This window comes from Puma concolor, chromosome B4, assembly GCF_028749965.1.
Source record: "Puma concolor isolate L17-30 chromosome B4, mPumCon1.1.hap2, whole genome shotgun sequence".
In the NCBI taxonomy this organism is placed as follows: domain Eukaryota; kingdom Metazoa; phylum Chordata; class Mammalia; order Carnivora; family Felidae; genus Puma; species Puma concolor.
In genome coordinates, this window is record NC_141673.1 from 121,239,694 (window position 1) to 121,257,657 (window position 17,964).

Below are 17,964 nucleotides of genomic sequence, written 5' to 3' on the forward strand. Positions count from 1 at the left end.
ACTTCCAAATGTTCATGAGCCCTATCTTTTTTTTTCTCCTGCCCTCTCCAGCTCCCTGATTCCTTCCCCTTTCAACTCATTCTCTTTCTTCTTTAATGTCCCCCCAATAGAGTAGCCCCCCAACCCTTACCCATAGGTTCACTTTCCAAGGTTTCAGTTACCCACAGAGGTGTGGTCAAAAGGTCAGTAGTAGTCTAATGCTACATCACAATGCCTTCCTCTCATTAGACCGGTATCTTATCATCTCACATCATCACAAGAAGCAGGGTGAGTACAGTACAATATTTTGAGAGAGACAGACCACATTCATATAACTTTATTGCAGTATTCGTTATAAGTGTTCTATTTTATTATGGTACTCTTAATCTCTTACTTGCATAATTTACAAGTCAAACTTCATCATAAGTATGAATGTATAAGGAAAAACACAGTATGTATAGGGTTCACTACTATCTCCAAAATTTCAGGCATCTACTGGGGGTTTTGGACGGATCCCTTCCCCCTCCAATGAGGGGGACTACTATACAGCATGGTTACCTTTCTTTAAAACACTCTTCAATATGAATAACTTATCCCCTCATCCATTCAGTTAACAGACTTTATCGATGACCTACTATGTGCTTGGCACAGTATTGGCCTCTGGGCGTCAAAAAGAATGACAGTGTCGCTGCCTTCAGGGAGGATGAAATACAGCAGATGTTGGGCTCCACAGTTAACGAGATGGGAGTGAGTCACTGTGGTGAAAACCAGGTAGCACCTGCCGTCTCCTGTAGGACATGTATTTTTTCCATCTTCTTTCCCGACCACTGCTCTTCCAGACTGTAAGCTCCCTGAGTACTGGAACCAAACATCAGTCATTTCTGTTGCCACAGCCTCTAACACAATGCCTGGCACACACTGGGCCTCCTAAAGTGTTTCTGCGTGAATAAATGAATGAATCAGAGTAAATGAAATTGGGTGACCAGTATGCATCATGAATGACTTTTTGAAAGATGGGGTTTAATTAATCGTCTTCGTCCCCCCAAGTGTATGTACCCTTGGTACCAGAAGCCGGGTGGGACACCGGACTCCCAGGCACAGACGGTCCTACTCTGGAAGAAGATGCCTTCGTGGCCTTCCCAGAATAATCGCGTCACATTTTGTCCAAACTTCCCTGAGAACCCTTCCAGGAGAGGAGAGGGCGGGCGAGCCGGCCCGCGGCGCCCCCGCCTGCCCTCCGCGGGGCTCTGGTCCTAGCGAGGCGCGCGGCTGCCGTGAACTTTTTTTTTTGTTCCCCATCAGAAGTTCGGTCAAGTTAAAGGATAAAACCTCCTTCGGGAGTCCGGTTAGAGAGCAAGGAGCCAAAGAAGAGCTGAACGGGCCCCGCGAACGGCTGAGCAGGGAGCTAGGGTCGCGCGGGCAAGCCCGGTGGCGTCCGGCCCTGGCGGCGGGGCGGGGAAGCGCCTGCAGACTCGGGGGGACCGGCGCAGGGTGGGGGGGCAGCCGGAGGCGCGCCGCCGCCCGCCGGTCAGCCTGCTCCGGACTGGGAGCACTAGCCACCGAGGCTCCAGAGGCGCCCGACGGCCACCGCAGCGACCTGAGGCTTCACGCCCGCCTCCTCCCCCGACCGGGGTCTCCCGCGCGGAGGCTGGAGCGCCTCGGAGCACCCCCAACCTCGCGCTCCGAGCGCGGGCTCTGCGCTCGCCGGCGTCCCCACCCTCCAGCGTCGCCGCCTCGCGCCGGCTTGTCGCTCCTCGTGCCCCCGTCGTCCGGCGTCCGGAAGCGCGATGGCCTCACCGCGGCCCCGGGTAAGGATCCACGCAATATTCTAGCCGCGCCGTTTCCAGCCTCTGACAAGCCCCCGGCTCGCCGCTCCAGGGGGGCACGCCAAGGTCACCAGCATAGGTGTGACTACCTCCACCTTCACTCTCGCCACCCCCTTCCCGCCCTCAGAGCTCCAGGCTCGGGCTCCTCACGCGTCCCTCACCCCAGCCGGGGTCTCACCCCCTCACCGCCCCCCCCATCGGGATCCCTCCCTGCCCTGGCCCTCCCGGGGTCCTCGCCCGCCTGTGGTAAGGCTCACTTTCTCTCCCGGGCGAGACTGCCTCGGAAGTGTGCCCTCGTCGTCCTCAGAGAACGAGGGGAGGAGATGTGCCTGCCACTCGCTCCAGGGGAGCGGCGGGGAAACCGACGCAAACTTCTGCTGCACTTACTTCGGGCCGAGGCTGCCGCCCCCTCGCCTCGCCTCTCTCTCCCACCGGCAGCTGCTCCGCGGCGACCCGGAGCCACCGCGCTCTCATTCCCCACGCCGGCGCAGCTGCGAAATGCGCAGGACTCGGGGGTCTCTCCCCGGCGAGCGCGCCCGGGGCGGGGAGTGCCGGGGCGGAGGTCCGGCCGCCGCGCTCCGCGGCGAGCTGTGCAGCGGCCGCCTCCGGCAGCCCGGGGAGGCTGCGCACGCCGCCGCGCGCCCGCTCCTCCGCCGGGTCGTTTCTGTCCGAGTTGCAGTTTCAGTGCCTGCCAGGACTGCAGCACCCTCTCCGTCCTCCCCCGGAAACGACTTTCAATTCACCTGGAGGCTCGCGAGGCTCCCCCGCGGGCGGGCAGCGTGACAGCGGGTGCAGAGGAGAGGGAGGAGCGCGCGAGCGGCGCCTGCCCGAGTGCGCCTCCAGCTTCCTAGGCGAGGAGCGCGCAACCCTCTCCAGCCGCTCTCCTCGGGACTGCAGTCCTGACGTCACCCCACCCCCCCCCCCCACCCCGCGGAGGAGCGGCTCGGAGGGTGGGGTGCCGGGAGCGAGGATGCGCGAGTGTGAGCGGGAGTGTGAGCGCGTGTGTGTGCACGCGCGCGTGTGCCTCGCGAGGCTGGGGACCGGTCGGAACCGCAGCTGGATCTGCGACGAGCCAGAAGCCGAGCTCCCTGCAAACAGGCGCCGAGGGGCTGCCGTGAACAGCCGGGGGCGCTCGCTTCCAGGTTGGGGCGGGGATCCGGGGATACTACCCACGCGAGTTTGAAAGCGACCAAAGGAAACGGATTAACGCGACAGGGGCAGTGGGAGAGCGGGAGTCGGGCGCTCTCTTTCCCCAAAGTTGCAGGATGCTCTGGGCGCCTTTAAAACACTGCGCTGGATGTTTAGGAAGAGAGGAGTAAACCGTGCGAGAGGGTTGATTTTCACCTCCCATGGGAAGGAGGCGGGGTGTGGACGGGAAAGGTCCTCTCAGGGTCCCCTTGGCCTCCATCCATTCTCTCTGAGAGGTCCTAGGAAGGTGCTCGCTTTGGTCCGCCACAAGGGTGCCTACTCTGAACAGACACAGCTGTGTACTGAGAAGTTTCTGTAAAGGGATCAAGGGGGCCTTGCCTTTCCCACCTAATTCCCAGCCCCGCGTGAACCTGGGGGAAGTTTCCACCAGAGCTGGGCGGAACCAGAGAAACGGGTCAAGGCCGAGGCTTGACTGTAGATGCGCGATTCCTTGTCCTTGGGTTCTGGGTCTGAAGCTGCGATGGTTAGAACTCCACGCAGAGTCCCTAGAGATCATCAGGGTGAAGCCACAGTTTGAATCATTGCCACGCTCCCAAATCGTTAAGTAGCCACCCAACTTTCCTCGTTCTCTGAAGTTGTCCCGGGGATCAAAAATAGAAGACCCTTTCTGTGGAGGAACCAAATGAGAGGTCTTCAAGAGGTTCTGGGATGGCTCAAGTTTTCCCTGGAGCGTTTGTCCCTTAGGAGCGACCCGGCCATCTTTGGGGCAAAGTGCCTGGCTCGGTGCCCCTGCTGCGCTCTGCACAGCCCGGGAGTGCCCTCCCGCCGCCCGCCGCCTCCGGGCTGGAGCAAAATGTGCAATGCGCTCTCGCCGAGACCGGATCCGCTGTCAGCCGTGAGACGTCAGGTGCGCACTGCAGTGACCGCAGGAGCAGCCAGCGGTTTTGCCCCAGCCAAGTGGCAGTGAGTTTTTAATGCAGGAGTCTTCCTGAATAGTGTTTGATCTCCGAGTTGCCTCTAATTCGTTAAAACACTTGCTTCAAATGGAAAGAGTGGAGGGTGGGAAGCAGGAAGTAAACAGAATGGGAGAGAAAGATCCCCTGCTCACACTTTTAAACTTCAGCTTCTTAAAGTTACTAAAAGTAGGATCAGCCCTGGTTGAAGCAGCAGAAAGTTTCGTTGCATTCTTGAATCTCCAGTGGAAGCTTAACAGAATAGCAGAAAGTTTGGGATCTTGGGCTACTGCCTGCGGTTTAAAAGCCTCAGGAATTCCCACATTTGAAACTTAGAATTCTAGCTAATCAAACAATAATATATAGGTATTCTTAACTAGGAGATGGATTTAACAACAAGTAGAATAATTAAAATAAGTAAAGATGCAGCATGTTGCTAATTAGAAGATAGAACAGGAAATTTTCAGGGAAGGACATAGCATATCAGCTTCCAGCACCTTTTGCAAAGGCCCTTTTTTCAACAGAGAAGTTTGAAAACACCCTGTCATCACAAAGGAATTACATAACTGGATCCTAATTATGCATGTTTCAGAAACAGTGATTCCTCAGTAGGAATGACTGTTCCTGAAACTGTTAAGTTCAGATTAGTCGTGTGGGAATAAGCAAGTCATTTAGGAAGGAATGGTTTGAAAACAAGATTGTAAAGTGGCAGGTATGCTGGTACATACGAACCTTCCAAGTTGGGGCACAATTTTGCTTCCAAGTGTTCAGTGTCAAGGGCCAGTTAGTAATGCTGTCTTAGCAGGTATGACAGCTGGCTGACATAGCCAAAGTAAGTAATGGCTATTGGATGTAGCGGGCCTAAGTACTTCTTCCTTGATTTCCTATTATATTCTGTTCACAGCTCCAGGGTAACTTTCCTTCACATTCTAATGGCATTGGTGGGTTTGCAGTTCTGTCTCCTTTCTAAATTCAAAAATCTCCTTCGGAGCAGGAATTTTGTCTTTCTTTCCACAGGACCCAGCATGGTGCCTGGGAAAATGGCATTTAATACATACATGTAGACCGGATTAATTGTTTTTTAAAGAGTTTAAAATAAGTACCTGTTAAAATCTACATGTTTTAAACTGTCTCATGCCATCTATGAGAAGCAAACAAAATATATACAGTATGTATATTATATTTATATTTATATATGAAATGAAAAGGAGAGGAGAAGAAAAATCATTTCTCAAAAGGAAAACTGTCAATGACTGAGTGGGAGGTTAAGTTGTCCAGAGAAACATCACTTTCTGATCTTCTCCTATGAGAATCCTTTCATGTTTGTTAATTGGCACGTATAAGTTTTAAACATTTGGTGTTTGGAACGCAGAACACTGCCCAAAGTGCGTTGCAAATATTTTCCCATTGGTCAGAATGCATAAAATCATTTAAGTTGGGTGTATGCACTTCTGATAAGTTAAGAAACACTCTTAACTAGGGGCGCCTGGGTGGCGCAGTCGGTTAAGCGTCCGACTTCAGCCAGGTCACGATCTCGCGGTCCGTGAGTTCGAGCCCCGCGTCAGGCTCTGGGCTAATGGCTCAGAGCCTGGAGCCTGTTTCCGATTCTGTGTCTCCCTTTCTCTCTGCCCCTCCCCCGTTCATGCTCTGTCTCTCTCTGTCCCAAAAATAAATAAACGTTAAAAAAAAAAAAAAAAGAAACACTCTTAGCTCAACTTGCCCTGGACTTTGCCCTAATCACTGTGAGGACCGCTCTCACTGCTCCAGGCACTGCCAATATGGCCCAACAGTCTTCAGGACAATGCTTGTGTGACCCTGAAGTTCACCTATGGCCAGGCAGTTCAGTTGTCAGGCACCTTCCAGGGACCAGATGGAAAATTATCTATACTTACACACCAATCCATAGCTACCATGTAGTCCGAACATCGTGTTTACAAAGAAGGAATAGCTCTGTTGGGAGTCAGGGTGGTTTTTTGCTTTTGTTTTTGTTTTTGTTTTTGAAGAGGGCAATATTTTAATATAAGAGTGGCTTTTTATCATATACTCTGTAGCTATTCAAGCCTCTAAACCAAACCCTTTAGCAAATACATGTTGGCAAAATCATGGAGACTCATAATTCTGGTTTACTGGAAGCTTTCTCCAGAGCAAAGCAAGCTCTGATTCAACTCCTCGTTTTCTGCAACAAAAGAAGGAAGAGAAGAAGAAAGGGAAACGGGGGAAGGGGAAGGGAGAAGGGAAGGGGGAAGGGGAAAGGGAAGGAAGGAGGGGAAGGGCAGGAATGAAGATTAAAATTATTTCACGTAGGAAAACAGTATGGAGGTTCCTCAAAAAATTAAAAATAGAGGGGCGCCTGGGTGGCGCAGTCGGTTAAGCGTCCGACTTCAGCCAGGTCACGATCTCGCGGTCCGGGAGTTCCAGCCCCGCGTCAGGCTCTGGGCTCATGGCTCAGAGCCTGGAGCCTGTTTCCGATTCTGTGTCTCCCTCTCTCTCTGCCCCTCCCCCGTTCATGCTCTGTCTCTCTCTGTCCCAAAAATAAATAAACGTTGAAAAAAAAAAATTAAAAAAAAAAAAAAAAAGAACTACCTTATGATCCAGCAATTGCACTACTGTGTATTTACCCAAAGAATCAAAGAAAACGAATTCAAAGGGATACCTGTACCCTTATGTTTATGGAAGCATTATTTACAATAGCCAAGATATGGGAGCAGGCCAAGTGTCCATCGATAGATGAAGAGAGAAAGAAGATGTATATATATGAATGGAATATTACTTAGCTATAACAAAGAATGGGGGCACCTGGGTGGCTCAGTCAGTTAAGCATCCAACAGGAGCTCAGCTGTACTGACAGCTCAGAGCCTGGAGCCTGCTTAAAATTCTGTATCTCCCTCACTCTCTGCCCCTCCTCGCTACTTGTACCCAGTCTCTCTCTGTCTCTCTCTCTCTCAATAATAAATAAACATTAATTAAAAAAAAAAAGAATGAGGGGCGCCTGGGTGACTCAGTCAGTTGAGCGTCCGACTTCGGCTCAGGTCATGCTCTCGCAGTTCATGAGTTCGAGCCCCACTTCAGGCTCTGTGCTGACAGCTCAGAGCCTGGAACCTCCATCAGATTCTGTGTCTCCCTCTCTCTGCCCCTTCCCTGCTCATGCTCTGTCTCTATCTCTCAAAAATGAATAAACGTTAAAATTTTTTTTTGAAAAATAAATAAACAAATAAAAAAGAACGAAACCTTGCCATTTGCAATGACGTGGATGGAGCTAGAGCATATAATGCTAAGCAAAATAAGTCCGAGAAAGACAAATAACCCTATGATTTCACTCATAGGTGGAATTTAAGAAACAAAACAAACAAGCAAAGGGAAAAAAATAAGAGAAAGAGAGAGGAGAGAAACCAAGAAACAGACTCTTAACTATAGAGAACAAACTGGTTGCCAGAGGGGAGGAGGGGGGTGGGGAGAAATAGGTCAAGGAGATTAATTAAGGTATGCACTTGTTGTGATGAGCACAGAGTGATGGATGGAAGTGTTGAATCACTATATTGTACACCTGAAACTAATATAACACTGTATGTTAACTAATTGGGATTAAAATTCAAACTTTAAAAAATCAAAAATGAGAAAAATTCGTTCACATAGGGCTTACCTGAAAACCAGTTGGCACATATATCTTTATATGTTTATTATATGTGTTTATAAAGAGAGACTATGGTCAAAATAATTTTAACAAATCGGTCCAATTGTGTGTGGATGCATTTTCAAAAAGACACGAAAAGAGTCATTTAAGCTCATGATAAAGAAAACATCAAAAATTGTAAACATTTGTTTTTAGGACATAGTAAATTTGGTATAAAACACTGGAATTTTCCTGTAACTTCTCTCAAGACTTGGATTTGCTCTTAATATTTTATGCCTCATGATATATTAATAGCTCTGTATTTGAACAGTATAGCTTTGTATAGTACCTTCTAATCCTGGTAGAGTTAACCTCAAAGACAAAATCTAAGTGGCTGATTTCTCTTAAGACGTTAAAGTCCTAAACTGATACATTCAAATTTTAAAAATGTCATAACCGAAACAAGCAGTTGGCATGACATATTTATAAATAGTACACCTAAAGTACCATTGCAGATGAACAATAATTTTGCAATTAAAAAACTGGATTTGGCTGGGGTTATTTATATTTAAAATATGATAACATTTAACCACACATGTGTCCATATGTTGAAATGCTACTGCTCCGTAGCTTTTCAGATAGGAGTTAGAGCATTCCCTGGATCTGCTTTTCCATGAGTCACAGACTACTCATCCTAAATGGACTATATTGAGACCAAAGAACATTTTTGTCACATTATGAAACCTAATGAGGAATAGTAAAGAGTCAGTTTGTTGTTTTCAATTCCGATTTGGGGGAAGGCTTCCTCAAAGGGTGGGTTTTAAGGGTTTTTATAAGGGATGCTTTTATAGGTAGATTTGCTTATGTGCGAACAACGGTGCTGCTACAGTTTTCATTCTTCCCATCAGTGGTATCAAGTCTGGGAAAGTCTTGGCCAAGAGAATAGATTTAGAAGATCAAGTACCTATCAGACTTGTTTCCTGCCCCAAAGAGCCTACGATCTGGCACCCTTTTCTTCTTTCCATGTGACTCCCTGTGAGTTCTGCTTTGGGATTTGGGGATCCAGACACTTACGTCTGGGCAAGTAGGGGAGGACTGAATTTATAAGAGCCAATTAGAATTTCTTAAGAGGCATCAGGAAGTCTTTTTAAGTGGATGTAGTTACAGTGCTTTGATTTTCTCTGAATTGAGCGAAGCAGCTTCAGTCTAAGACTAAAAAGCACACTTGCTTTTATCCTTCAGTCCTTCCAGAACACTTATTTCTTTAACCCCATTTTCTGCCTGGTCTCCTTCCACTTTAGCACAGAGTAGTTTTGGGGTTTTGGTGTGTTTTTTTTTTTCTTTTTCATTTAGATTGTCTAATTCAAGCAATTAGAACTTAGGTACCTCTGGGCAGAGCCCTTGTCTGCCTATGTGTTTATAAAGCATTATGTACACTTACTGTACTTTATAAGTAATAATAACAGTAATCACCTTCTATACAAAATTAGAATGTTAGCATATTCAACTAGTCTAGTATGCTGATTTGCTTTAGTGCTTCATAATTATCTCATGAAACCAATGGTATAATGGGCACTACATTATACAATCTTCCAAAAATATATTCCTATATATTCTGGCAGAGAGATGCACCTGTGTTTTCCTCCACCCACCTCTAAGATACAGAAATGGCAGGGTGATACTTAAGTTGTATTCATGTTGCAAACTATTCAAAGTCATCTCCTTTTCAGCCTTTTCCTCCCTAAAAGCCAGGCAGCATTAAGTATGGTTAAGAGATATATGTGTCCTAAGTAACTCGAACAAGAAGATGGGAAGCTGTAATTTTCCCCACATAAAGGGCAGCATGAGAATTGTGGATTGCCACACTCTCATTGCAAGAAATGTAAAGCCTCGCAGCCTCTATGTAAGGTTCAACCACAGGTAACTACCAACGGCCATTGCTGTAACCTGCTTGAGCCTTCATTGTCTGATTAAACAGCAACCAGAAAATTAGTCGGACTTTGGGGTAAAAACAGAGAACTGCCTCTCATTTTCAACCTCAGAGGAAAGAGCAAAGAAAGTGTGGAAAACACAGTGGATAAATACCTCTTGGTTCGCAGTAAGCAGCACTGCTGGTCTCTTCCTGCAACAAACTTGCCAGGTTGAGGTAATTAAGTTAGTACTGCGGCTTAAATCATTAGGCAGACAGGTCACATGCCCAGGACACCCATGGCATTTGAAAATATATAGTGTTGAAAGAGCAGCACTACATAAAATTGAAAGCCTCACACCATTTTACTACCAAGAAGAGGCAGCTCCCTGCCTTCCTTTGCTTTTTTTGCCCAGGGGTTTTCTTCTAATGCAGTAATGTTATTTTAATGTGCCAGAATGGAAACCCCGGCCAGAGACTTCTGCAGTCAAAAATTCCACTGTCTCAGGCTGTATTTTTAGTCCTCTGAATTAATTGGATATAGCACCCTATAGTAAAAATCCCTTTGACACTGCTTCAGAAATACCTAAGGCATGGTTCCCAGAAAGAACTGCCAGCCGGCCACAGAGCTGAGCCGCTCTGGCAAAGGTGCTGAATCTGTACCCAACAGTCCTGGCTCTTCCAGGTTCTTTCCAGCAAAGCAAAACCCATTGATTTTTACAGTACATGGAGCTGACTTTGGAAGATGCTATCATTTGAAACATTATGCGATCCGCCAAAATACTCACTAGGTATGTATGTCTTCACTTGCAGCTGCTTAAAAAAATTTTTTTTAATAATAAAAAAAACTTGACCTAATCCTCAAACGTGTGCGTGAAAGACCATGGCAAATGAGAAATTCAAGTCAAAATGCCCTCCGGAACATTCCCATTAAAATGATTAAAGGGGAGATGTACAGTGACTGTACCTGTCCCCTAGCAACAGCTTCTGAAGTTTGAAACTATATGTATTCTTAGTGAAAACACCATCAGAAGATATATACACCACTCGGTACGAGGCAGGGAAAAAAATATATATCCAAGGAGAAATATTTATAGTGGCAAAAGAGAGGTGGGTTTAAGGTGAAACATGTTGGTCCAGCTTGAGTTTAAACTTGCATCCCAGAGGTCTTCTTACAAGAGAGGAGTAGAAACAGAAATTGCTCTGGATATTTTGAGAAAGTGGTGACTCAGTGTCCAGAATTAGGGGCTCACAGAACCGTTGGAAGATCTAGAGGAAAAAGTTCTGACTGGAGATCTGAGGTTCCAGAAATGACATGCAAAAAAATACAGAACTGAACTTGTGGGGCAGCCATGACTTCTGAGGGTGCCACTGAAAAGCCTCTAGGTGCATAGATCTGTTCCACCTCTGCTGTGCTGCTACAGCTCTTTCTGGACATTCAGAAGGCAGGACACCGCCAATGCAGGGAAATGGTAATTTCTGTGACTTTCTCTGCCAGCAGAAATACCCAAAGCTGGGAGGAAGGTGGCTTGTGCCTCCTTGGCCATCTCTTTGGACATGTTTCAAGAAGAGTTAGTGCTTGGTTCTTGGGACTTTTCCCTCACCTGGTTTCTTGTTATTGTTGTTTATAAAATATTTTAGAAGTGCCAGGAAAAAAGAATTCAGACACCAGAGTCACTGTTAACATCGCTGTTATAATTTAAGGCATTACAGACAGTCTTGGGGAACAAATAAGCAAGTAAGCTTTGAAAGAATAGTACATTTCTTTATAGGTTTCTTAGCTTTAAAAAAAAAAGCCTCTTGGCCTTTAAAATAAAATTTGTATGTAACTTTAAGTGGATGTAGTCTAAAAATACGTAATCTGTTTGTCCAGACCACCATAACAGCGGAGACTTAATAGGCGCGTGCGCGCGCGTGGACACACACACACACACACACACACACACACACACACACACACACGGCATTTCTACAATTCCACCCCCACACTCTATTATAGGACTTTAATCCTCCACCCAAAGAGAACCCCTTGCATTGTCCTGAGGAGTCCAGCTCTAGGCCAGAAATCCTATGTGGGATCTTTTAGGACCAACCAGAGGAAATTACAAAGGCTTTGCCTGGCAGCCCCCATGGGCAGGGGAGACGGGGGAAGCTGCCCTCTCCACACCAGAGTGGGTGCACAGCCACTGCATTGCCATTTTCCAGAGGGAGTTGCAGTCAAGGGCTCTGGGCTCCCAAGGCCAGCCATGCTCACCCTCAGATCTGTATTCCGAGCATAGGCACCTCCATTTAGAAGCCTCCTTATGGAGACCTTGACTGAGGCACTTTTCTCAACTCTGAGTCAGTGCTTTCCCATTCCTCGGCCTTCATCCCCTTCCTCCTCTTCACCCATGAGTGCGTAAAAATGCAGAAGGCTTTATTCAGGGCTCCATGGCAGTGAGCCTATCTTGCGACCACCCCCGATCTTTGCGGATCTACCTGACCTTTGCCCGGTGCCATTCCATGGGGAAAATGGAACACTGGGCAGCCGGCGCCACTTTGTGCCTCTTGCTTGCGTTGTCACAGTAGACGAGCTTGATTGTTACTTTCAGTTTGGCTGTTGTCCCAATTGATCACCTCAGCATCTGGTTGTTCAGCAGCTCCTGATCCCATATGCCCCAATTGTTTCTGAGCCCTTGCAGGGTTCCTTCACGAAAGGGACTCCCAGCTACCTTGGGGAGCCTGCGGTTTCCCTCTTCTCTAGTTCCTGGCTAGTCCGGGGGACCGGGAAGTGCCCTCTGAATTGTCATTGATGGCACTGGTGCCGTCTCGCTGTGGTATGACACTCCTCCATCTAGCTGACTTGTGTCAGATCTTCATGCTGCACTATGGGTATTGCTGGTACTCTCTCTTGCCAATGGGCTTCACAGTCCTTCCTATTTCTACTTCTGTTGTTATTTCCTTTGAAGGAAAATTCCATATATATTCCATATATATATATATAATTCCATATATATAACTATGGAATTTTATAAATTTTTTAAAATTCCATAATTTTTAAAATTCTATAATTTTTAAAATTCCATATATATAAATATGGAATATATAAAATTATATATATATATATATATGTATATATCTGAGGTTTAATTTGCTTAGGGACTTGGAAAGGGTTCCATGAAATGGGTCATTCATTTTTGTTAGAATTCCCTCCAAGTCGCTGACACAAGGTGATGGAGAGAGAGGATTATCTGAGTGATAGACATTCTCAAAATGACCCCTTTCTCGCTACACCCCAGATCTTTTAGACCCCTCCTTTCTCTGAGAATGAGGCGAGCAGTTGTAGGAGTCGTTCTTGGCCACTGGTAGTTGGTATAGTTCATGGACTCACTCAGCCGTCATCCCACACCTGGAGTTGGAGAGTCCAAAAAGCTACAAACTTCATTTCTCACTGTTCCTTTACCTAAGGTTCAGGATTCAAGTTAAGGCTCACTGATAGATACACTCACACAAGATTTCCATGTCTGTGCATGGGCTAATTGCATATGGTTGCCTTTCTCCATTTTTCTAGGACTCCCTGGAAAGCAGTACAGATTGGGCAAAGGGAAATAGGTCATTCCTTCTTAGATTTTTGGTGAAGACTTTCGACATCCCTTAGGCTATGCTTTGTTTTTGTATTCTTTCTGACTGCCACCTGCACACACATTTTTGGAACTCTTCAAGTGAATCTGAGGGAAATGGAGACAGACAGACGTACACCCTGGAATAAAATACAGCCTTTTCTTTCTTGAGGACTAACAAAAGATTCACATACTTCTAATTTGGGCAGTTTCTTTTAAAATACAGCTAACGTCCAATTATTTTATGTTGATTATTTTTAGTATTTGGCCTATATACAGGGCATATGTCATGTTTCTGGCTTCCCAACACTTTCTAACACCTTTCTAATTTGGGGAAATGTTCTACTTTGTGAGTTTCACCTTTTCAAGATTAAACACGTGGATGGCTCACTTGTTCAACCTCCTTTGCAGCTAGAGCACAGGCAGGTAACGGCACCCGTAGTCTGTCACACCCCCAGGAGACTTCAGTCCAGAAGTGAGCCACATGAGAGACAACCTCTGTGCAGAGTAATCAATATAGCAGAGAGAATGATGGTGAAGATGTTCAGCTTTTAGCAGAAGCTATGTTTGCAAAGTCTTTTCGACTGGAGTCAGGGCTGGCAGCGGGAGCAGCTGAAGCCATGTTAGGTTGCGGGCAGCCTTACGAAGCCAACTTTCTAGTGCAAAGGCAACAATGGTGCTATTTTACTCCTCTAGCAGATTCTATGCTGTGGCTTCAAAGTGTTAGCGAAATGTTAGCCCTGAGCTTGGTGGTATACACTGGGATTATGTTGAATCTGTAGATCAGTTTGGAGAAAATTGATATCTGATCAGTTTTAAGTCTTTCAACTGATGAGCACAATATATTTTCCTTTTTACTTAAGTCTCCTAAAATTCCTCTCGGCGTGGTTTGTAGTTTTCCACGTACGAGTTTCGCGCATTGCTTGTTGTACTCACCCCAAATATTTCAAAATTTTGGTACTGCTGTAATGATATTTTTTTTAATTTTTAATTTATTATAGCTCATACACAGAAACACATTGACTTTCGTACATTGATGTTGTATCCTGCAACTTTTCTAAATTGTTATTAGTTCTAGTAACATTTTGTACGTTTCCATCAAATTTTCCCCTGTAGACAATCATGTCATGTGTGAATAAAAACAGTTTAGTTCTTCCTTTCTAATCTTGCTGCCTTTTATTTCTTTTCCTTGCCTGGTTGCACTGGCTAGAAACTCCATATGATATCTGATAGATATAGGCCATTCAGGTTATCTGATTTCTTCTTGAGTGAACTTTAGTACTTTGTGTATTTCAAGGCATTTGTTCATTTCCTCAAAGTTGTCAAATTTATTGGCATGAAGTCCTTCATGATATGTCTTTATTGCCCATCTATTATTTGTAAAATCTGTACTTATGTCTCCTCTTCTCCTCTTTTATTTCTGATATTGTGTGATAATGTGGGTCTTAACTTTTTTCTTTGTAATAAATCTGGTTATCAACTTTATTTTTTCAAAGAACCAGCTTTAAGTTTCACTGATTTTTTTTCTATCGTTTCTTTGTTTTCCATTCTAATCTTTCATTATGTCCTATCTTCTGTTTACTTTGAGTTTAATTTGCTCCTTTTTTAATTTTCTTATAGTGGGAACTGAAGTCAAAGATTTGAGAACTTTCTTATTATCCAACAATATAGGCATTTAGTGCTGTAAATCACCCTCTAATTACTGCTTGAGTAGCATCCCTCATATTTTGATATTTTCTGTTTTCACTGTCATTCAGTACAAAATACTTTCTGATTTCTTTTTGAACTTTTAATTAACCCCTGAGTTATTTAGAAGTATGTTATTTAGTTGCCAAATACTCGGAAATTTTCCAGACACTTCCTGTTATTGATTTCTAACTGAATACCACTGTGGTCAGAGAACTTTTGAGACTTTTTTTATGCTCCAAAACTCAATCTATCTTGGCAAATGTTCAATATGAATTTGAAAGGAAATTGTGTTTTTGTTGCTGTTAAAGTTTTCTATAAATATCAATTAGGTCAGGATTTATAGTGTCTTTCAAATGCTCTACATCCTTATTGACATTTTGTCTCTTGTTTATTCTATCAGTTAGATTTGATTCTTTTATTACATTTGTGTATTTGTCTATTTCTCCATGCAGTTCTATCAGTTTTTTGATCAACTTCATGTATTTTGGAGCTTTTTTACTAGGTACATAAAATTGTAGGATTGTCATGTCCTCCTCATGAGTTGAAGTCTTTGTTCTTATGAAATCATCATTTATACAACATAATATACTTTGTTCTGAAGTCTACTTTGTCTGATGTTAATGAACTATTCCAGCTATTTTTACATTAGCATTGGCATGGTATATCCTTTTCCATTATTTACTCTTTTTTAAAATTTTTTTTATGTTTATTTTTGAGAGAGAGAGAGAGACAGAGCACAAGCAGGGGAGAGCAGAGAGAGAAGGAAACACAGAATCTGACGTAGGCCCCAGGCTTGGAGCTATCTGCACAGAGCCCGATGCTGGGCCCAAACCTGGGAACCATGAGATCACAACTTGAGCATAAGTTGGATGCTGAACAGACTGAGCCACCCAGGCGCCCCTCCATTATTTTACTCTTATTTGTGTCTAACATATTTAAAGTGGGTTTCTTAGAGCCGCCAATTGTTAGGTCATGCTTTTTGGCCAATCTGGAAGAAGTCTCTGCCTTTTAACTAAGGTTTTTAAATGCTTTAATTTTATGTGATTAATTACATAGTTAAATTTAAATCTACTATCTTGGTGGCATCTGGGTGGCTCATTTGGTTAAGCAGCTGATCTTTGATTTTGGCTCAGGTCATGACCTCATAGTTCATGAGACTGAATCCTAACATCAGGCTCTGCACTGACAGTGTGGAGCCTGCTTGGGATTCTCTCCCTCCCTCTCTCTCTGCCTCTCCCCAACTTCTGCGCTCACTTTCTCTCTTTCTCTCGAAAATAGATAAATATTTTAAAAAAAAATAAAAATAAATCTACCACCTTGTTATTTGTCCCATCTATTTGTTCCCTTTTTCTTCATTTGTCACATTTTTCTAATTAATAAAATATTTTTGTAGTTCTATTTTATCTCCTTTGTTGGCTTATTAGATATTACTCTTCACTTTGTTATTTTAGCAGTTGCTTTGAGGGCTTTAGTACTTATATTTAATTTATCTTTAGTATGCATCTTTAACTTATCTTTAACATCAAGTGATGTCATACCACATTACATCTCATCAAAGAACTTTGACAGTATACTTCCATTTCAACCACCCTATCATGTGTGCTGTTGTAGTCATGTATTTTATTTCTACATGTTTTGCATGCCACAATACATTATTATTTTTGTGTGTGTACATAGTCAATTATCCTTTACAGACATTTAAGTAAGCAGGGAAAAGTCCTTTTACATTTACACACAGAGTTACTTTTTCTAATGTTCTTCATTCCATTGTGTATATCCATATTTCCATCTGGTATTTTCATTCTGTCTGATGGACTTTCTCCAATATTTCTTGTATTATGCCTCTGTTGGTGATGAATTCTTTCAGCTTTTGTATATCTGAAAAAGTCCTTACTTCTTGTGTGAATTTAGAAGTTATTTTTACCGAGTATAGAATTCTCAGTTGACCATTTTTCTTCCACTAAACTTTCCAGATGTTACTCCATTGCTTTTCTCTTGTATAGTTTTTGTGGCAAAATCTGCTATAATCCTCATCTTTGTTTCTCTCTATTTAATATGTCTTTTTTTTTTCCTCTGGCTCCTTTTGAGATTTCCTCCTTATGGTTTGCAGAATATGATTGTATGTGTTTTGATGTAGTTTTTGCTTTTGTATTTTGTTTTGCTTTTGTTTGTTTGGAGTTCATTAGTCATCTTGGGTATATGGGGTTTTAGTTTTCATCAAATTTGAAACTTTTTCAGTCATTTTTTCAAATATTTTCTGAAAAAATTTCAACCTCATTGTCCTTTCTTCTATAGACTTCAAGTTCACATATTGAACCATTGAAGTGATTCTACATCTTAGTGATTCTCTTATTCTTGTTTTTTGTTTTTTGTTTTCCTGTCTGTTTTTCATTTTGCCTATTTTCTATTGCTGTGTCTCAAGTTTAATAATTATTACTTTTGCAATGTCTAATCTGCCAATTATTTTACCAGTGACTTTTTTTCATCTCTGAGATTTTAGTTATCATCTCAGAAGTATGATTTAGGCTTTTTATTTATATCATTTTTCTACTTGCTCAGTCTTTCCTCCAGCTTTTTGAACATCTGGCATACAGTTTTAATAACTGTTTTAACATCTTTGTCTGCTAATTCTAGCATCTGTTTCAGTTCTGGGTCCACTTTGATTGGTCCAGGTTTTTATCCTCATTATGAATCATATTTTCTTGCTTCTTTGCATGCCTGGTAATTTTTGATTTGATGCCAGGAGTTAAGAATTTTATCTTGCTGGGTACTGGATATTTTTGTATTCCTATAAATCTTCTTAAGCTTTGTTCTTGGATACAGTTAATTTATTGCAAAACTGTTAGATTTGTTTGGATCTGGCTTTCCTGGTTTGTTAGGCAGGTTCAGAGTTGTGCCAGTCTATGGCTAATTATTTACCCAACTTCTTTTTTTTTTTAATTTTTTAATTTTTTTATTTTTGAGACAGACAGAGCATGAGCAGGGGAGGGGCAGAGAGAGAGGGAGACACAGAATCCGAAGCAGGCTCCAGGCTCCGAGCCATCAGCACAGAGCCCGATGCAGGGCTCGAACTCACATACCGCGAGATCATGACCTGAGCCGAAGTTGGCGCTTAACTGACTGAGCCACCCAGGCGCCCCTACCCAACTTCTTACAAGAGGTTTCTGAGCATTCTACCATTGCTCCCAAAATTGAGTTTTTCCATTTCGGCTGGTGGCAACAGGCACTATTTCAGGGCCCCTTAATATAT

At 43.8% G+C, this 17,964-nt stretch overlaps 1 protein-coding gene across 2 annotated transcripts in view; it reads right to left on the reverse strand.

Moving 5' to 3' along the window:
• KIAA1217 (KIAA1217 ortholog) overlaps window positions 1–2,628 on the reverse strand; it is a 755,207-nt gene extending 752,579 nt beyond the window's left edge. Inside the window, exon 1 of one of the 2 annotated variants that reach the window (XM_086714730.1) lies at window positions 2,193–2,628. The gene's annotated coding sequence lies outside the window, so the exon portion shown is untranslated. The remainder of the gene's footprint in view (window positions 1–2,192) is intronic. The other variant, XM_086714731.1, reaches the window with a different exon arrangement.
• Between the last annotated feature and the right edge of the window lie 15,336 nt (window positions 2,629–17,964).